General features: G+C 46.9%; 1 protein-coding gene across 7 annotated transcripts in view; it reads right to left on the reverse strand.

Annotated features, from left to right (window-relative positions):
- Positions 1-22,226, reverse strand: part of LOC147712726 (membrane cofactor protein-like) — a 629,516-nt gene that overhangs the window by 213,716 nt on the left and 393,574 nt on the right. The gene's annotated exons all lie outside the window — the stretch shown is intronic.

The raw sequence follows: 22,226 nt of genomic DNA on the forward strand, positions 1-22,226 counted from the left end.
AGTGCTAGATTGACCTGTTGGCCAGTCTGGCACAGTCAGATGGGCCCGTTTGAAAGTGCCAGAGTGTAGGCTTTTTTTTGGTCACATCAGTCGGCGGGACAAGGAAAAACAGCACACACACGGGTCCTTTCAAGCTGGCCCATATATGCCAGTGTCTAGCTGCCAGGCTTCTAGGCTGTCCAATACGGACTACATTCGAAGTTGGAACTCGCCATTCAATTAAAATTTACAATAACAGGTTACCTTTACTGTTGTCTTAGTTATAGCGTCCCCTACCTGTAGATCTGAACCTTCATAATGAATAAAAGAGTTATAAAGCTTACTTTATTTATAAAGTGATTCCTATGTAGTCATACTTTGTAACTGCACTCACAAAATTGGAAAATTAGGTGTCAATAAGTCAAAAAGAATATTTATTTAGACCAGTTGGTCCTTAAATACATAAAAACATCCATACATACAATCCCCTATATCCATTATATCAACAAATACTAAATAATAAATACCTGCATAAAAATCCATAAAAAGTAAAAATCATTACTAACTCCATCTTAAAAAACAGAGTACATTTCATCATAGAGATATCTAAAGACTCTAGATATATACACTTTTGAAAACTTGTTTTGCTTTGAGCATAAACTTCCCAATGGCACATGCTAAGTCCAAAGAACGCTTTTTAATTAACAGATCAACAGCTTGTGCACAATTTCCAATACTGTATTTTAAGAAAATTACATAAAAATATGTTTGAGGCATGTGTGCTGTAGATGCAGATGCTTTGCGTGCTCCAGCTATCTAGTGTTGGGTACGGATGTTTGCAAGTTTTGCCGGTCACTAGGTAAGGTGACTCCTCTTTTCGGTGATAAAGCGCATGGGCATTGACTCCATTGTTAGATTATTTTTTCTGCCATCGGGTTCGGATGTTTATTGCTGTGCTCTGGTTTGAAACCGTTCTTCGGATTTCCCACGGTGCGCAATCCACTCTACCCTCAACGGTATTGTTTTGTATGCATTTCCCACTTCTTTACATATCGTTTCATTCCATGAATCTTTCAATTACGATCGAAAATGTTATGGGTGGCCTTCGGGCTTGACCGCGTCGGTCCGGTCTTCTGTTGATGGAACAGACTCCGTATAAATTCTGTCCTCGGTGCCACACTAAGTACCCTCGCACCAACTCACATCAAGTGTGTAACTTGTGCTTGTCTCCAAAGCGGAAGACTGCAATGCTTGTAAATTGTTTCGGTCCAAGAAGACTCTTCCTGATTGTTGGGCTCAACGTCGTGAAATGCGACATCAAAACATAGAACACACTCTGTATATCTGCACCGAAGAATCCGAGCAGGAAGAGGTCGAGGTGAGGGTGGCAGGAGAAGAAGCTGCCTTCTCTGTTCCGAACTCGAGATAGACATGGAGTCTAAAGACATGCCTCCGGGGCAGGGTGGAGTGAGTACCAATGACTCCTTATCCCTTAAGCCCATGCACAAAAGACATAAGGCTTCGGCACCACCTCTGCCTTCTGGACAAGGTCGGCACCGAGACTATGTTTCTGATGCCCTGCCTTCCAGCTTGGCATCGAAACAGATAGTTAAACCTTCCGGCATGGGACCGAGTTGGACAAAATCCTCTTTGGATCCAAAACCTTCCGGTTTGAAGCCCAAATCTCGTTCGGAGCTGAAACCCTCCACGCCGAAAGAAGGGCATGCATCATAGTCTAAACCTTCTGCTCCTAAAAGCAAGTCCATCCCTGCACAGAAACCTTCGGTTCCGAAATCTAAAGACAGCCTCTCCGAGCCTTCTGACACTAATTTAGACATTTTTCGTCCGAAACTGGATCCCAGTCAAAGGAAGATTAATATCAACCCTGATACAATAGATATTCATGCTAAATCTCCAGTTAAACACAAGCTTCCTTCTGAGGACCCTCACTATAAGATTCCTTTAAAGAAGAAGAAGGATGTGGCTACCAGCCGGTTTATCGTGCTCCAACATATCCTCTACCTCATCCCTTTTCTCCACATTTAGATCCTTTACACATTACACCTCAGGGGTATCCACTTCACAGCATGAAAAGGATGATATTAATGAGGAAGATATTCAATTACCTGTGGACCCATGGAAGTATTACACCATTGACCCTCCATTAGACAATGACCCAGGCCTTTAACCTGCAAAGACATCCCCCATCTGACAATAATGTGGCTTATTAGGAACTCATTGCTAGAGCAGCCGAGTACCATGGGGTGGAGTTACGTAAAGAGTCATTAGAGGCTGACTTTATTTGAAACATTGGGGCCCACACACAGGTCGAGCCAGACACACCCTATGCTGAAGGGCATGATGAGGCATGTATATGACATCTTCAAAGATCCCGTGCGAGCACTCATTTTGACTCCTAGTGTCAATAAAAAATATAAACCTTTGCCAGCTGATCTTCTCTTTATTAAAGGTCAACTGCCTCTAGACTCCCTTGTAGGGTCCAATGCTCACAAAAGAGCTAATTTGCAAGGTTCTGGCGATGCTCCTCACCCAGATAAAGAATCTAAGCTCAAAGATGCGCCAGTAAAACGTGTAGCCACTCAAGGTGCTAGCCACTGGCGCATCGTAAATACACAGGGCCTCCTAGCTAGGTATGACAGGGCACACGGGGATGAGATGGACCAACTGTTCCAATATCTCCCTGATGAACACAAAAGCAAAGTACAAGAATTATTTCAAGAGGCTACCCTCATTTCTAACTTCTCTATCAGATGTGCTTTAGATGCTGCTGACACTGCTGCTAGGGAGATAAATACCAGTATTCTCAGACGGCATGCATGGCTTAGGATTTCAGGTTTTAAACCGGAGGTTCAGCAATCCATTTGAAACACCCTCTTTTAAAAGCAACACCTGTTTGGTCCTAAAGTCATTCAGGCTTTGGAAAAAATGTAAAAGGACACAGAAGTGGCAAAGTCCATGGGAGAACTTCAGTCCCCATCAAATAGAGACACTTTCTGTCGCTCCTTTTACAGAGGGGGGGTCCAAAACCACATACTACGACCCAAATGTATCCTCTTATAAAGGCAATACCCAATCCTCTCCCTCTAGAGGTTTTTATAGAGAAGGGTATAAGGAAACAATTCTACAGGTAGGGGTAGAAGCCCCTCCATGCGTAACAACCCTTCCCCTAACAAACAGTGACTTGCCCACACTTTCCCTGGTTACTTAACACCATTCGGGGGAAGACTTCAACAGTTTCGCCCCATATGGCAATCCATAACAACCGACAAGACAAATGGGTGCTCAACAATATCGAACATGGTTATTGCCTGGAGCTTTACACCAATCCTCCTAACATTCCACCTCGCACTTACAAACTGTTGTCAGACCACTTACAGGAACTCATTTATGAGGTCCAATCCCTCTAACAGAAGGGAGCCATAGAACCAGTCTGTTACACTATCAAGGTTCAGAGTTTTATTTTCTATATTTTCTAATTCCCAAAAAGGACAGCTCCTTAAGTCCCATTCTGGATCTCAGATTGTTAAACCAGTACACACTGTCAGAACATCATTTCCATATGGTAACACTTCAACAGGTGCTTCCACTTCTACAGAAAAGTAATTTTATTTCCACGCTTGGCTTAAAAGACACATTCCAATACATCCAGCTCATCGCAAATTCCTCAGATTTATGCTAGCAGGCAAACACTATCAATTCAAAGTACTCCCAATTGGAGTAACTACTGCCCCAAGCGCTTTCATCAAATGTTTAGCAGTAGTGGTAGTGGTAGCTCATCTCAGAAGACAACAAATCTCCGTCTTCCCGTACTTAGACGAATGGCTCATCAAAGCCAGCACTAACCCTGGGCGGAGTTCGCGGAGTGGGGCTTCGCGGAGCTACGCGAAGTGGGCGAGAAACTACGCCCACCTCCGCACTCCGCGTAGCCCCACTCCGCAAACACCACTGGCCGCCAGCCCCGCCTCCCGCCTCCCTCCCGCCCTCCCTAAATACTTTAAAATACAATAATCAAATAATTTAAAAGCACTTACCTTGCCGCCGCTGCCCGCCGCGTCCCCGGGGCTCGCGATCTTCCGTCTTCCGTACTAATGCGCATGCGCGGGCGGCCGCGCATGCGCATTTTCTCGTGAAAATGCGCATGCGCGGCCGCCCGCGCATGCGCATTAGTACGGAAGACGGAAGACGGAAGTAAGTGAGCCCCGGGGACGCGGCGGGCAGCGGCGGCAAGGTAAGTGCTTTTTAAATTATTTGATTATTGTATTTTAAAGTATTTAGGGAGGGCGGGAGGGAGGCGGGTGGCGGCCAGCTACGCTCCGTCTGCGGAGTGCCGCCTGGCTCCGCAAGCTCCGCAAAATGCGGAGTAGGCGGCACTACGCACACTCCGCAGACGGAGCGTAGCTGGCCGCCCACCCCTAGCCAGCACACACCAAAAGTGTCTACGACACACTCAGTTCATGCTAGACTTACTCCACCATTTGGGATTCACGGTAAACGCCCAAAAGTCTCACCTGCAGCCTTCCCAGACACAATCTTATCTCGGAGATAATCTCAACACTCAAAATGCTATAGCCTCTCCGAATGCAGCCAGAATTGGCAATCTTCAAACTCTGTTTCTTCAGTTCCAGGCCAACCAAAAATTACCAGCCAAAACCTTCATGCAATGGCTAGGAATGATGGAGTCATCCATAGCAATAGTGCCTCATGCAAGATCACACATGCGTCCCCTATAAGAAAGCTTAGCACGTCAATGGAATCAGTCACAGGGTCGATTACAGATCTAGTGTTTGTAGACAGCCGCACCCATCGCTCTCTGCAGTGGTGGAATACACAAAATGTATCAAAAGGGTGGCCTTCCATCGACTCTGTTTCACATATTGTGCTAACAGCAGATGCATCTCTAACACGTTGGGGTGCCCATCTCCACGAATACACAATCCGAGGTCTCTGGGACACCAAGCACAAACATCTACACATCAACTATCTAGAGCTTCTAGCAGTACTCTAGCTCTGAAAGCTTTTCAGTCTCACCTCATAGGCAAAGTAGTCTTATTCCGCATGAAGAACATGACAGCTATGTACTATATACCTTTTCCATTTCCAAACAAGCTTTATTCAACATATAGTCATAAAAGCACAGTAATATAGTTCATATAAAAACTTTGTACATAATTTATAAAATGAACTTGCTTGGGAGCGTATAATCACATACTAGTTGAGTATCAACTTTAAGAAAAAAAGAAAATCTCAGTATTTATAAATGACCAAACCTTACGTAAAACTCTCAATCAAAAGAACACAATAAGTAAAGATTCATCTTGCATAGATGGGCCCAGGACTATAGAGAGAACTAGATGAAATGAATGAAACTTATATAGCGCACGACTTACCCTGGGGCATCTCAGCGTTTGCTTAGGGAACCCGTCCTGGTATTCCCCTGTGAGATAACCCTGGCAGGGTATCCACAAGGTGAAAGCCAGGCATCCCACCGCGAGGGGCCGTTGTGGAGATTAAGCAAGCTATTGCCCAGAGTCGCAGAGTGTGAACCCATGAGTCGAGAAGGCACCGAAGCGAGAATTAACGAGTCCGTGGAATTTTGAGCCCAAGACCCGCCGAGGCGGAGAATTGAACCCTGGTCCAGGGCCGAACTCAAGCTCCAGGTCTGACGCCTCTAACCCCTGAGCCACACTTCTCCACAGCCACACTTCTCCACTACTAGAACTAGATAAATTTAGAGAGATATAAATATTTAGATCACTAAACCTATAAGCTAGCTTGTTTACAGTTAGCATGCACATTGCATACAGATATAAATTTTGACCTTATTGCCCACATCCACCCAAGATAATTTGCAACTGCTATAAAAATGGGGGATGAAGTCGTAGTACGTATAATTCTTTCTGCTTCCACGCTCCTTCTGGTGCCTAACAATTTGCATATAAGCCTCAACAACACCCGACCAGGGGCTTCATAGGCAAAAAACATATGCACAACTGATTCTATGCGTGCCAACGAGATAGGACACTTACTATCACATGATTTAGACCACCTAGATGTGAAAGACCTTAGGGGCAATGAGCCCCTCAATAGGTAAAATACAATTTCCTATTGAGTGGTTTGGTTACAGTGTCCTAATGTGGTTCTAAACCTGGAATGTGTTTAAATTCCAAGAAAATTCCTGTCAATGAAGATGATTCACTAGATCTCAGGGTATTATATGCAAACATCTCCCAGTACTTTTCTTTTTAAAATCTTTTTGGAGTGGAACCAAGCAGTGGTAGGATCCACCCATAGCATTGTCATGCCAATTTCTACTAGGACAGCTATAATTCCGCGTAGCAACTAATTTTATGAAAATTGTCCGATTTTATTACATCCATGTAACCCGCGGCATATGGCGCCAATTCTGTTGTTGTCCACAGCCTGTGCCAATATAACACTGGACGTAGTTTTGCAATGTCAGATATGGATTTTCTACCAAGATCATAAAATAAAGGACACAATGGCGTATTTTGGGGGAGATTGGTGATACCACGTAGGAAACTGTTTTCTGATGCTCTAAGTTTAGACGTGTTCTCAAACCCCCATGATTCAACACCACAAAGGACTGAGCCAAACACTTTTATATCATATACTTGGAGCACCGGTCAAATTGGTTTCGTAACAGACTTTTTGTGCTCTAGGCATAACGCTCCCGACAATTGCTGGTGCTTAAGTGAAGCCATGCCAATTTGATGGTTCCACTTTAGGTCACTCTGAATGTTTACCCCCAAATATATGAACGCTCTAACTTGTTCCAGTGGTCATTTATTCATTAAAATACCACCTTTAAAAGCTAGCACTATGTGGATTAAAAGTCAAAGTTAATTTTTGACACATTGACTTCAAGGCCACGAGCAGAGCAAAACTCTTCAAAAACTAATAGGACACGCTGGAGCCCACTTGATGTCATTGAAATTATCAATGTGTCGTCCGGAAACATTAAAATGAACAAGTTACTTACCTTCTTTTACGCTTTTTCTGGTGGATGCAGTATCTGCCTGTGGATTCCTCACCTTAAGACTATCCCCTGCACCAGCAACCTGGGGAAATTTTTCCTAGCTTCCCGTGCGGGCGAGGTCATCACAGCGTTATGGATCCGCAAGTAGCTCCGCATAAAAAGGCCACATCGGCGTTACGATGTCAGTTCCACCCATTTTTTCCGTGCCACTGAGGCAAAACGGGCGGACCGACCATAGAGACAATGCATACATAGTACACAGAATTCACACAAATACACTCAGTGTAAATTGAAATGAGAAAGCTTACATTTCAAATAAGTCAACAATGGACAAATGAGTACACAAAAATACCAAATAACCAATAAGCAATAATAACCAATAAATAACCAATCCTTTAAGGTATAAAAGGGTGGACAAAAGGGAGAAAGGTGAGTCAGTGGGGAATCCGCAGGCAGATACTGATCCACCAGAAAAAAGCGCGCCGGAAGGTAAGTAAAGAACTAGTTACTTACCTGTACACTATGGTTCTCCAGTATTATCTTTCATAGATTCACATGCTTGTATCTTCCCCGTCGTCATGGTGGGAGTCTCCCGGTAAATAATAACCATAGCAGTAGAAGAAAAAACTGCCTGGAAACCATAGAGTAGTGAAACAATAGGTAATCTCTCCTCCTCATTATGTGGCCCAAACTACAGCCAATCAGCAGCCAGCACCAGCCTACACCTTTCCCAGAAGAGCCACCATACCTCAGATTTCCTACCGCCCAAGAGTGAGCTATGCAGGAAACCAGAGATAAAAGGTGGTCTACCTAATGGAAACGGGGAGGTGGGTGGGCGCATGTGAATCTATGAAAGATAATACTGGAGAACCATAGTGTACAGGTAAGTAACTAGTTCTTTCTCCAGTATTCAATCTTTCATAGATTCACATGCTTGTATCAGAGTAGATAGCAGTCTTTGTAGTTAGAGCGTTTCTAGGCTAGACCCCCTTTCTTTTCTCTGGGCTGTGTGCCATAAATTCCTTCAGAAAAAAGAACTCATTATGAATCAAAAGGTACGAATAACCCAACTTTGCCATTACAGTTATTAGTGTAAAGAGAAAACCACATCATATAGAAAAAACAGCAGAATAAAATTCATAAACATGTACCTTATTTAAAGAGATGCCGCAGAACTGCCTGTCCCACTGCTGCATCTGCTTTCCATTCCGTGTCCAGACAGTAATGTTTGGTGAATGTATGAGCAGTCGACCAGGTTGCTGCTCTGCATATGTCTGGAAGGGGTACTCCTGCTAGCAATGCAGAAGACGTCGCCATTTTCTGTGTATCATGGGCACAGACTTTCTTGGCGAGAGGCCTTCCTGCTTTCTCTTGACAGAAGACAATGGCGGATGCAATCCATCTGGAGATGGAGGAACGTGAAAGGGCCAGACTTTTTCTGGGCCCCGAGTAAGCGACAAACAGTTGGTTTGATTTGCGAAAGTTTTTAGTTTTCTCAATGTAGAACTTTAGGCATCTGCCAATGTCCAAAGTATGTAGAGCTTTTTCAGCTGCTGTAGAAGGATTTTTAAAATATGTAGGCAGGATCACTGGTTCATTTATATGAGAGGGTATTTTAGGCACACATTTTGGGTTAGTTCTTAGCATCACCTTATCTGGCCTGAATTGTATGAAGGGATCCTGTATAGAAAAAGCTTGGATCTCGCTTACTCTCCTGGCTGATGTGAGCGCCAGCAGTAATGCTACCTTCCATGACAGGAATTGCAATTCAGATTTGTGGATCGACTCGAACGGAGCTTTCATAAGTTGTGACAAGACTGTGTTAAGCTGCCATGAAGGTGGATGACGCTTAACAGGAGGAAACTTTCTGAATAGCCCTTTTAAGAACTCCTTGATTAGTCTGTTAGACCACATAGATGGGGTTTCTGGAGATCTTCTGTATCTGGATATTGCTGCTAGATGGACTTTAATAGATGAGTGCGCAAGCCCTGATTTGGCTAAATGCAGCAAATAAGGAAGAATTTGCTCGGGAGAGGACGTTAAGGGATGCACCGTATGAGCAAGGCACCATTTACAGAATCGTTTCCATTTTGCAGTATATATTTTGTTGGTAGACAGGGCTGCGGAACTTTGCAATATTTCACGGCATTCCGGAGGGATATCTAATGACTGGAATTCGTGCTCAAAAGATTGACAATCTTAGAGAGGTCAATTGCGGATGAAGTACTTGGCCCCTGTTCATGGAAATCAAATCCCTGGTTATTGGGAGCTGTATCCTTGGCTTCACCGACAGTTATAGAAGCTCTGTATACCAAAACTGCCTCGGCCAGGCTGGGGCTATTAGTATTATTTGGCAAGGTTCTGATCTCATTTTCCTCAGTAATCTGGGAATTAGGAGAAAAAGAGGGAAGGCATAGGCAAACATCCCTGTCCATCGGAGGTGAAGAGCATTCCCTCTCGAACCCTGCTGAGGGAACCTGCTGGCATAATGTCTGCACTTTTTGTTGCTCTGAGTTGCAAACAGGTCCAGGCTTGGCTTGCCCCACCCGCTGAAAATCCGATTTAGTTGGACTTGACATAGTTCCCACTCGTGGCAAATGTATGATGACCTGCTTAACACATCCGCCTTTGTGTTGTCTACCCCTGGAACATGTTCCACTGACAGCGTTATGTTTTGACGCAGTAGCCAGTTCCAGATCCTTTGTGCTTGACTAGATAGGGGTTTTGATCTCGTGCCACCCTGCTTGCACAGGTAAAACATTGTTGTAGTGCTGTCTGTTCGCACTAAGACCAATGAACCTTGGATTCTGGGAAGAAAAGCCTGAAGGCCCAGGAAGAGGGCTTTCACTTCCAAGAGATTGATGTGAAGTTTTGTCTCTTGAGGAGACCAAAGGCCTTCTGTCTGGCATCACCATGCGCTCTACAAAACTCCCTATTATTATTATTATTATTGAATCTCTAGGTCTTGCAGGTGTGCTCCCCAACCTCGCAATGAAGCATCGGATGTCATCACGTAGCTTGGTGATTGAGATTCGAATAACAGTCCCCTTGTAAGGTTGCTCCTGATACCCCACCATGACATTGCTCGTTTGATCTGACAGGTTATGATCAGCTTGCCGTCGAAGGATCCAGAGGCTTGGACCCATTGCTTGTCCAGGGCTTCTTGCAGCGGCAGTTGGGAATCAATGAGATACATGAGGACATCATTCCCAGTAGTGACTTGAATATTCTGATGAAGTGAACTTTTTTGATGCCAGAGTTGCAGTCAGATTCAAGATTTTTGTTATTTGTTCTTCTGATGGGTACGCTTTTACTTCCTGTGTTTTTAAGATTGCCCCTAGGAATTGTAGAGCACGATTCGGAAGAAAAAATTATTTTTCTCTGTTTATCCGAAGGCCTAAACTTTGGAAGAGATCCATGCACATCCGTAGAAATCTCTGTGGTGTTTGGAACGATGATCCTTTTATTAACCCGCCGTCCAAGTAGGGGAAAATTTGGAGACCTTGCTGCCTTAAATGTGCCGCTATTGGAGCCATGCATTTTGTGAATACTCTGGGGGCAGACTTTAGGCCGAAAGGCAAAACTTTGAACTGGTAATGGCGCCCCGCCACCATGAATCGCAGATACTTCTTGTGTTTTTTGTGTATTGGAATGTGGAAGTATGCATCCAACAGGTCTAGAGAGACCATGTAGTCTCCCTTGCGAAGCAGCAGAATAATTTCCTGTAAGGACAGCATACGGAAAGAAATGTTCTTCAAGTACTTGTTCAGATCTCTGAGATCCAGTACCTGTCTCCATTTTGATGATTGTCTTTTCCTTATAAGGAAGAAGTGCGAATAAAAACCTTTTTCCCGCTGGTCTGATGGGACCTCTTCTATCGCTCCTTTCAGTATGAGAGATAAGATCTCTGTTTTGCGAGCTGTTAGATGTTGATGAACTCTGCGTAGAGGTGGATGGTTTGGAGGTCTTTGTGAGAATTCCAGGGTATGACCCTCTGTAATGATTAAGTGTGGGCGGCCAGCTACGCTCCGTCTGCGGAGTGTGCGTAGTGCCGCCTACTCCGCATTTTGCGGAGCTGGCGGAGCCAGGCGGCACTACGCACGCTCCGCAGACGGAGCGTAGCTGGCCGCCACCCGCCTCCCTCCCGCCCTCCCTAAATACTTTAAAATAAAGGAACACAATCATTTTAAAAGCACTTACCTTGCCGCCGCTGGCCGCCGCGTTCCCCGGGGCTCCTTATCTTCCGTCTTCCGTATTTTTCAATAATGCGCATGCGCGGGCGGCCGCGCATGCGCATTTTCACGTGAAAATGCGCATGCGCGGCCGCCCGCGCATGCGCATTATTGAAAAATACGGAAGACGGAAGATAAGGAGCCCCGGGGAACGCGGCGGCAAGGTAAGTGCTTTTAAAATTATTGTGTTCCTTTATTTTAAAGTATTTAGGGAGGGCGGGAGGGAGGCGGGTGGCGGGGCTGGCGGCCAGTGGTTTTGCGGAGTGGGGCTACGCGGAGTGCGGAGGTGGGCGTAGTTTCTCGCCCACTTCGCGTAGCTCCGCGAAGCCCCACTCCGCAAACTCCGCCCAGGGTTAGTAATGATGTCTAATACCCATCTGTCCGATGTTATGGACTGCCAATGCGGGAGAAATTGAGAGAGGTAGTGGAACTGGTCGGTCTGAAGCGGTACTGGAGGCGCCTGAGAAACATCACTGTCTGCGACCAGAGTCTTGCTTCCCTCTTGCGGCGGACTTTATTCTTCCCTGCTGCTGGAAAGAAGTGTTCGAAGACCGATATTGTTGGTTGGAGGAGTACTGACGGTATCCATGTTGGTTATAAGATTGGTACTGATTAAATTGGTAAGAGGGATGTTGCTGTTGAAAATGTCCCCTGGATCCTCGGCCACGAAAGGACAGAAAACGGCTTTGCTGTAATGATCCCAAGGATTTAGCAGTTTCAGTATCTGCTTTTATCCCTTGCAACGCCTCGTCGATATGTTTACCAAAGAGGCTTTCGCCATCAAATGGCATGTCCAAGATTTTGGACTGGATCTCCGGACGGAATGATGTAGCTTTGAGCCATCCTTGCCTCCGTAGGGCTACCGCCCCAGCCATCTGGCGGAAAGCTATAGAAGCTATATCCATTGCCACGTCTATGGACTCTGACGCTGCCCTGGCTCCATCCTGTAGGATGGTAGTTGCCTCCTCTTTCTTGTCCTCCGGAAGGTGCGACAGGATTGGTGCGATGTAAGACCACATCTCTCTATTAAACCGGCTCAGAAGTGCCATTGCATTGGTTGCTTTGATTGAAGCTGCTGCCATGACTGCAAAACTTTACCTATGCCATCCATCTTCTTGCCCTCCTTATCGGGGGGTGCCACGCATGTTGCCATTGGGTTCTTGGAGCGCTTCGGCGCTGCTTGAGTCACCACCGAGTCCGGTCAAGGATGACCAATAAGACATGCTGGAGCCGTCTCTATAGCGCGATAATTTTTATCCAGCTTGGGTATTGATGCCGGGACTGAGGCTGGATTCTTCATTAATTTGAGTCCTTCCGCCCAGACATGTTCAATAATCGGAATGGCTCTTACAGACTTCCTGGAGGACTCCTTGAAGTCGTAAAGGAAACATTCACTTTCCTTGGCTGGCATAGTAAGCTGGAATCTCTTAGCCGCTTTTTCCATCAAATAGTGAAAACTGGCTATATCCTCTGGTGGAGAGCTTGATTGTGGCAATGGAGACACCGGAGACGTTGGAACAATATATTGGTCCCATTCATCCCCAACCACGTCATTTTGAGTGATTTCTCCTTCTTCCTCTTGATCATCCTGATCGGAATCATGTAAGTCATCACGAATTGTGATAACCTTTTGGACCTCCTTCTGAGGAGGAGGAGGAGGAGGAGGTCGAATCAGGGGTGTTTCTTTTGCTGGTTGAGAGACATTCCCAGTGGCCGCGGAAGAGACGGGAGCATTATCTTCCGGAAATCGACGGTAATAGCTGTCGATCATGCTTCTTAGGTCTGTTTTTAATGAGACGGGCACTGACATAGCCTCTTGCTGCACAGGCGTATCCACTTCCTCTTCGTCGTCATAATGATAAGCCTGGTGAAATGACTCATATCTCATCCGTCCCTTGGCCGGCCGATCTGTTAAAGTGAAATGCTCCTGAACCTCTTGATGGTCTTCCTCATCGGAATCCTGATGCTTAATAAGGAGCTGCGACGGACTGTAAGCAACACCATAGGATCCTTCCACCTCAGATTCCTGGCAATCCAGAATGGTAGAGGGCAGTAGAGGTGAAATCTTCAGCGTAGAAAACTCTCCCCTTTTACTCGTCAACGATCCCGTTGATGGAGCAATCCTTTTTATTGAGATATAGGTTGAAGTTATCTTTGTTGGCGATTGCATCGTCAACGGTTTTTTTGTCGTCGACGGGGCCATCGACGGAACAATCATCGGCATCGTCGACGAGGATCTTGCCGTCGACGAAGGTCTGGTACTCACCGTTGATGGAGTCGTCGAGATTGTCGTCGTCGTCGACGAGATGGTCGTTGTCGAGGTCGTTGACGGTTTTGTCTGCGATCTGACTGGAATTTCGGTAGTTTTCGTCGACGGAAGCGACGATGGAGCCTTCTTTTCAGAGGAAGGCTTGAGAGGAGTAGAAGGGAGAGAAGTAGAAGGTTCACCTTCCTTAGTTTTTCCTGCTTTATGTTTCCTCCCATCTCCCTTATCCTTAGAGAGCCCTCTTTTTTGTTTCTTAGAGGTGTGTCTCTTGGCTTCTCCCTCAGACTCTGAGTCTGGAGTTTTCCTTTTCTGAAGCCCTAATAAGAGGCACGCTTCTCTATCCTTAAGTGTTTTGGCAGAGAAGGTCCGGCAATACTTGCAGTCCTTAGGGATATTCTTAGGGTACAGACAGTACAAGCACTCCTTGTGTGGATCCTCAGAAAATAATCTGGCCTTGCCACAGGACCTGCAGGCTCTGAAAAGGCTCTTTTTGGAGCATTCAGACATTTTGAATATAGTAATGCTTGACAAGAAAAAAGAACAATACCTGACTCCCAACTGTGAAGGTCAAAAGTTCAGTGAAGAGAGAAAAAACTGAGCAGAGCTCAGGGAGACTCCTTCTCACACGAAGGCGGTTGGAAATCTGAGATATGGTGGCTCTGCTGGGAATGGTGTAGGCTGGTGCTGGCTGCTGATTGGCTGTAGTTTGGGCCACATAATGAGGAGGAGAGGTTACCTATTGTTTCACTACTCTATGGTTTCCAGGCAGTTTTTTCTTCTACTGCTATGGTTATTATTTACCGGGAGACTCCCACCATGACGACGGGGAAGATACAAGCATGTGAATCTAGGAAAGATTGAATACTGGAGAACTTGTTCTTCTGATGGATACACCTGCCTGTGGATTCCTCACCTTATGAATAGAATCTCACATCAGTCCAAACCCCAGAGGAGGGTGTCCACCCTTCTATACCAAACAATCTTGTAAAACAGAGCACGCAAAATGGCCATCCCTACTCACCTCGGAATCTAAGCTGTAATGCTTCGCGAAAGTGTGGAGGGAGGACCAAGTTGTGGCCTTACAGATGTCCAAAACAGGAACACCCCTGGACAAGGCAGAAGTAGACAATTTAGCCCTGGTGGAATGAAGTCTAATGCCTACAGGAGGCTCCTTACCAGCCAGGGAGTAGCATATCTTGATGCACATGATGATCCATCTGCATAAAGTGCGCTTGTGCACTGCCTTGCCCTACATATGACCCGCATATCCAACAAAGAGCTGATCATCTTGACGGAAGTCCTTTGTTCTATCCAAATAGAGGCTAATCGTCCTCTTTGGATCCAAACGATGACATCTCTCCTTCTCCTTGGATGGGTGAGGGGGGAGGATAAAAAGTAGGGAGGGTAATGGACTGACCTAGATGGAAGGGAGTTACCACTTTAGGTTTAAAGTATTTTATTGCAGTAAGAAAAGAAAAGGGACAACATCACAGACAAATAACCACAGGTGCTCCCCCAAGTCAGTGTGCACAATACAATAGATGCATGAAGGCAGTTCTTTCAGTGCGGTGGGCACATTCGTGCCAAAGTCTCACGGCTAGCGCACCTGTGGGTGGGAACAAAAGAAAAGAAAGGAATAAAAAGACACTTCCCCCCCCCCCCCCCGCCCCCCTCCCGACCAACTGCCCCCCTCAACCTCCCAATTCCCCCATAACCCCCCCCCCCCACCCCACCCCCTGTACTGTGCCGTCAACCTCTCGCTTTCTCACCGCGGCAGCTTGGTATCCCTCCCTCCCTCCAACTGCCCACATGGTCAGTTCAGTCTGGCGGATCTGGCGGTGGCGTCAGCCGTAACAGTCTGAGATACCTAGGGCAAGTGATTTCCTTGAATTCTGATCTTAACAAAGTATGGAATGGCGCCCACAGCTCTTCAAAAGTGTCCACCTCCCCCGCCACCACTAGGGACAGCTTTTCCATGCCCAGGACATGCCACAGTCTGTGTAGCCAGCCAACAACAGTAGGAAGTGTGGTAGTGCGCCAGTGTATGAGTATGTTCTGTACTGCCGACCCCAGGGCTATCGCTGTCTGTCTACCTCTCTTAGACCTTAGTGGGTACATTAAACCATTCGGCAAGCCCAGTAGAACATAGGCGGGCAAGCGGGGTAATTCAATCCCAAAGCACTTATCAATCTCATTCAGTACCTCCTCCCAGTAATGAGTCAGCAGGGGACAGTCCAATAGTATATGAGTGAGCGTGCCAGTCTGGCCGAGTTACCACTTTAGGCAGAAAATCAGCCCTGGTCCAGAGAACCATCTTTTCAGCATGTATGGTCAGAAAAGGAGGCTTTGAACTCAAAAGCCTGGAGCTCACTTACCCTCCTAGCCAAACAGATAGCCACTAGACAGATTGTTGTAAATGTCAGAAGTCTCAAAGGACAACTATGCATAGGTTCGAACGTGGAACCTATTAAAAAAGTTAACACCAGATTTAAATACCACTGGGGCATCACGTCAGGCGGGATAGAAAATAATTCAGGTTGCCCCGTTCAATCTCCAGGCATGAAGGTGCAGGCTATGGAGGTGGGGGTGTAGAACCTGCCCCTCCATCTGAGAGAGGAGGTCTGACCTGAGAGGGAGACGGAGCGGAGGGTGCGACGAGAGGTGAAGAAGGCCGGTGTACCACACCCTTCTTGGCCAATCCGGGACGATCATTAAAACTTGGACCCGGTCTTGGCGAATCTTCCTCAGAACCTGAGGAATCAAGGGGATGGGAGGAAACGCATAAAGGAATTGTGAGCTCCAACTCAACTGAAACGCTTTCCCCCCAAAGCTCCCTGCATCAGAAACTGGAGACTGCAGAACGACGGGTAGTGCGCGTTCTCGAGAGTGGCAAGCAGGCCCACCTGAGGAGTTCCCCACGTCTGGAAGATGTGTCAAACTACCTCTGGATGAAGCCTCCAATCGTGGTCGGCGGAGAACTGCCGGCTGAGACTTTCCGCACGCACATTCAACACCACCGCCAGATAATTTCCATCAAATAAATCAGATGGTTCTGAGCCCAGGACCAGAGCCGCAACGCCTCTCTTGAGGGACGGTACGACCCTACTCCTCCCTGCTTGTTGATGTACCACATCGCGGCAGTGTTGTCCATCAGGACTTGAACCGACTGACTATGAAGAGAAGGGAGAAAGGCCTTGAGCGCCAAACGTATTGCCCGCAATTCCAGAAGGTTGATGTGAAGCAACATTTTCTCTGGAGACCCAAGACCCTTAATCTCCAGATCCCCCAGATGAACACCCGACCCTAGGGTAGAGGCATCTGTTATCACTGTGGCCACCGATGGGGGAAGATGAAAGGGCTTTCCTTGAGACTGGAGAGCCCTCATGTGCCAGCGTGCATGGTTGACCAACAGGATACAGGAAGCGAACAGACTGAGCAGGCGAAGAACCTTCAGATCTGGAACAACCGCTCCATTGTAAAACAGGGGAATCATTTCCTGAATGTCGAGAATCCTTTGTAGAGGCGGAAAAGCTTGATACACAGTGGTATCCAGTACTGCCCCTATGAACAGGTTGCGCTTTGAGGGCACCAGGTGAGACTTGGGTACATTTATCGAAAAACCCAATTTGTACAACAGCTGGGTTGTTACCTGCCGATGACGATGCACTATCTCTGGAGACTCTGCCTTCAAAAGCCAGTCGTCTAGGTAGGGGGAAACCGGGATCCACGACCTCCTGAGATGGGCAGCACTACTGCCATCACCTTGGTGAAGACTCTAGGTGCGGTAGTAAGACCAAATGGAAGGACTGCAAATTGGTAATGTTGCGACCCAACCGTAAAACAGAAGTACTTCCTGAGTGTCTTCATGACTGGGATGTGAAAAAACGCATCCTGTAAGTCGATAGACACCATCCAGTCCTCTTGTTGCAGCGCCTGAAGAACCTGTGCTAAGGTGAGCATCTTGAATCTTTCCTGCTTGAGAAACAAATTCAAGATTCTGAGGTCCAGGATAGGACGTAACCTGCCATCCTTCTTGGGAATCAGGAAATACCGAGAGTAGCAACTCTGACCCCTTTCCTGCTCTGGAACTACCTCTATCGCACACTTTCTGTAACAGGGTAAGAACCTCCTTCTGAAGGAGAAGCAAATGATCCTCCGTGCAAAACCCCTGGCAAGGAGGGTACGGAGGAGGGAATTCCCTGAAGGGAAGGGCGTACTTATTTTCTACAAGATCTAAAACCCAAAGGTCCGAAGTGATTCATTTCCAATCTTGTAGAAAATGGGTAAGCCGGACTCCCACAGGACCTACATGATACAGGATGGCGGATCTAGGGCTGCTTTCCTGCATTACCAGGAGGGGTTGGGGAGCTAGAGGAGGAAGAGGAAGAGGGTTGATGTCCGGCTCCACGAAGGTGATCTCTGCCTTTACCCCTGTAGCTCTTATACAAGGGGTTTTGTTGCTGTTTTTGTTGCTGTTGCTGAGGCTGTCTGGATCCTCAAAAGGAAGACTTCCCAAAGCCACGGTATCTTTTATATCCATAGCCTCTTGACTGAGTCTGCAGACCCAAAGACCTCGCTGTTGCCTTACAGTCCTTAAATCTCTGGAGGGCAGCAAAAAGCTTGGAACCATCAAATGGCAAATCAATAAGAGCAGCCTGCACGTCAGGAGAGAATCCAGAAGATGTTAACCATGCGTGCCTCCTTGTCGCAATAGACGAGCCCATTACTCTAGCAACAGAATCCGCTGAATCCAGACCAGACTGGATAACCTGGCGAGCAGCCGCTTGAGCATTCACCAACACCTCCCCCAGATTCCCTTTGTCCTCCTCAAGTAACTTAGGGAGAAGCTGTTTCGAAGAGTCCATTAAAGCATGAATGTACCTGCCCAGACAAGTGGCATTGGTAGACTTTAGTGCCATACTGGCCGAAGAAAAGACCTTTTTCGCAGATTGCTCCAACTTCTTAGAACCTGTCTGCAGGAGCCTGCAAAAATGCCCCTGTTGACTGTTTTGAGCAAGAGTCTTGCACCACCAGACTTTCAGGAGAGGGGTGAGAAGAAAGGAAAACCGGGAGTAGCATACCTTGATGCACAAGATGATCCATTTGGACAACATGCGCTTGTGCACTGCCTTGCCCTTCATACGACCAGCATATCCAACAAAGAGCTGATCATCTTGACAGAAGTCCATCGTTCTATCCAAATAGAAGCTAATCGCCCTCTTTGGATCCAAACAATGAAATCTCTCCTCCTCCTTGGATAGGTGAGGGGGAGGATAAATAGTAGTGAGAGTAATGGACTGACCTACATGGAAGGGAGTTACCAACTTAGGCAGAAAATTAGCCCTGTCCTGAGAACCATCTTTTCAGCACGTATGGTCAGAAAAGGAGGCTTTATCTTCAAAGCCGGGAGCTCACTTACCCTCCTAGCCGAAGTGATAGCCACTAGAAAGACCGTTTTAAACGTCAAAAGTCTCAAAGGTGAAATGCATAGGTTCGAACCTGGAACCCATTAAAAAAGTTAACACCAGATTTAAATCCCACTGGGGCATATAAAAGGAGTGGGTGGAAACATGTTAGTAAGCCCCTTAATGAACCTTAAGACTATTGGAGACTTAAAAAGAGAAGGCTGATCTGGCAAACAAAGGAATGCAGACAAAGCCGACAAACATCCTTTAACAGTAGCCTCAGCACAACCCTGCTGAGCCACATAAAGTGAAAAACAAAGAACATCAGAAAGATGCGCTTTTAAAGGATCAATAGATTTCTCTCCACACCATCTAACACATTTCGACCACCAGTAAGAGTAATAGACTTGGTGGAGTGTCGACTGGCTGATAAAATAACATTCACCACGTCAGGCAGGAGAGAAAAAGAATTCAGGTTACCCCGTTCAATCTCCAGGCATGAAGGTGCAGGCTCTGGAGCTAGGGGTGTTGAAACTGCCCCTCCATCTGAGAGAGGAGGTCTGCCCTGAGAGGGAGACGGAGCGGAGGGTGCGATGAGAGGTGAAGACGGTTCATGTACCACACCCTTTTTGGCCAATCCAGGGCGATCAATATAACTTGGGCCCGGTCTTGGCGAATCTTCCTCTGAACTCGAGGAATCAAGGGTATGGGAGGAAATACGTAAAGGAGTTGTGAAGTCCAACTCAACTGAAACATGTCCCCCAATGCTCCCTGCATCGGAAACTGGAGACTGCAGAACGACGGGCAGTGTGTGTTCTCGGGAGTGGCAAACAGGTTCACCCGAGGAGTTCCCCACGTCTGGAAGATGTGTCGAACTACCTCCGGATGAAAAGCCTCCACTGGTGGTCAGCGGAGAATTGCCGGCTGAGACTGTCCGCACGCACGTTGAACACCCCAGCCAGATGATTTCCATCAAACAAATCGAGTGGTCCTGAGCCCAGGACCACAGCTGCAATGCCTCTCAGCAGAGGCGGTACGACCCTACTCCTCCCTGCTTGTTGACGTACCATATCACAGCAGTGTTGTCTGTCAGGACTTGAACCGACTGACCATGAAGGGAAGGGAGAAAGGCCTTGAGCGCCAAACGTATTGCCCGCAATTCCAGAAGGTTGATGTGAAGCAACCTTTCCTCTGGAGACCAAAGCCCCTTGATCTCCAGATCCCCCAGATGAACACCCAACCCTAGGGTAGAGGCATCTGTTATCACTGTGGCCAGGATGGAGGACGATGAAAGGGCTTTCCTTGAGACTGGAGAGCCCTCATGTGCCAGCGTGCATGGTTGACCAACAGTATGCAGGAAGCGAACAGACCGAGCAGGGGAAAAACCTTCAGAACTGGACCAACCACTCCATTGTAAAACAGAGGAATCATTTCCTGAATGTCGAGAATCCTTTGCGGAGGCGGAAAAGCTCGACACACAGTGGTATCCAGTACTGCCCCTATGAACAGGTTGCGCGTGAGGGCACCAGGTGAGACTTGGGTACATTTATCGAAATACCCAATTTGTACAACAGCTGGGTTGTTAACTGCAGATGACGAAGCACCATCTCTGGAGACTCTGCCTTCAAAAACCAGTCATCCAGGTAGGGAAAAGCAGGGATCCCCGACCTCCTGAGATGGGGAGTCACCATTACCATCACCTTGGTGAAGACTCGAGGTGCGATAGTAAGACCAAACGGAAGGACTGCAAATTGGTAATGTTGCGACCCAACCATTAAAAACGGAGATACTTCCTGTGTGAATTCAGGAGTGGGATGTGAAAATATGCCTCCTGTAAGTCGGCAGACACCATCCAGTCCTCTTGTTGCAGTACCTGAAGAACCTGTACTAGGGTGAGCATTTTGATTCTTTCCTGCTTGAGAAACAAATTCAAGATTCTGAGGTCCAGGATAGGACGTAACCTGCCATCCTTCTTGGGAATCAGGAAATACCGGGAGTAGCAACCCTGACCCCTTTCCTGCTCCGGAACCACCTCCATCACATCTTTCTGTAACAGGGTAAGAACCTCCTTCTGATGAAGAAGCAAATGATCCTCCATGCAAAACCCCTGGCAAGGAGGGTAAGGAGGAGGGAATTCCCTGAAGGGAAGGGCGTACCCATTTTCTACAAGATCTAAAACTCAAAGGTCCGAAGTGATTAATTTCCAATCTTGTAGAAAGTGGGTAAGCCGGGCTCCCACAGGACCTACATGATACAGGATGGTGGATCTAGGGCTGCTTTCCTGCATTACCAGGAGGGGTTGGGGAGGTAGAGGGTTGACGTCCGGCTCCACGAAGGCGACCTCTACCTTTAACACTGTAGCTCTTATACAAGGTTTTTTTTTGCTGTTTTTGTTGTTGAGGCTGTCTGGCCCATGAAAGGAAGACTTCCCAAAGCCACAGTATTTTTTGTATCCATAGCCTCTTGGCTGAGTCTGCAGATCCAAAGACCTCGCTGTTGCCTTACTGTCCTTGAATCTCTGCAGGGCAGAGTCTGCCTTTTCACCAAAAAGCTTGGAACCATCAAATGGCAAATCAGTAAGAGTAGCCTGCACGTCAGGAGAGTACCCAGAAGATTTTAACCATGCATGCCTCATTGTCGCAATAGAAAAGCCCATTACTCTAGCAGCAGAATCCGCTGTATCCAGACTGCATCCGGACCAGACTGTATAACCTGGCGAGCAGCCTCTTGAGCATCCACCAACACCTCACTCAGATTCCCTTTGTCCTCCTCAGATAACCTAGGGAGAAGCTGTTTCGCTGAGTCCATTAAAGCATGAATGTACTTGCCCAAGAGACAAGTGGCATTGGTAGACTTTAGTGCCATTTTTGGATCTCCAAGAGCAGGTCTATAACTTCTTGAGACTGACCTCGAAACTGCAGGAGCTGAAAGAGGGTTGCGCCACACATCAAGTATTGGCTCAGTTAGATCATCATTAAATGCAAAATGTGGCTCAACCACCGAAGATGGAAAATGAAGCACTTCAGTAAGAAGATTAGGCTTATACTTCGCCACAGGAAGCTGCAAGTCCAAAAGTTACCCAACCTTCCTAATAACTGTATGATATGGAACAACATCCTTAGAGGGAGAAGCCTTTTGAGAAACAAAGTCCCACTCTGGAGAAATGCCAAGCCCACTTGCCTCAGACAAGTCCTCAACCACATCTTCTGTGTCATACACCTTTCCTTCCTCCCTCTCTTCAGCATGGTACTGCTCCTCTTCCAATAACTTCTGCGCCTCTCTCCTCTAACGCATCTTCGGTTGCGGTGTCGCTGGTGCCACACGCC

Source organism: Lissotriton vulgaris, chromosome 5 (assembly GCF_964263255.1).
Source record: "Lissotriton vulgaris chromosome 5, aLisVul1.2, whole genome shotgun sequence".
Classification (NCBI taxonomy): domain Eukaryota; kingdom Metazoa; phylum Chordata; class Amphibia; order Caudata; family Salamandridae; genus Lissotriton; species Lissotriton vulgaris.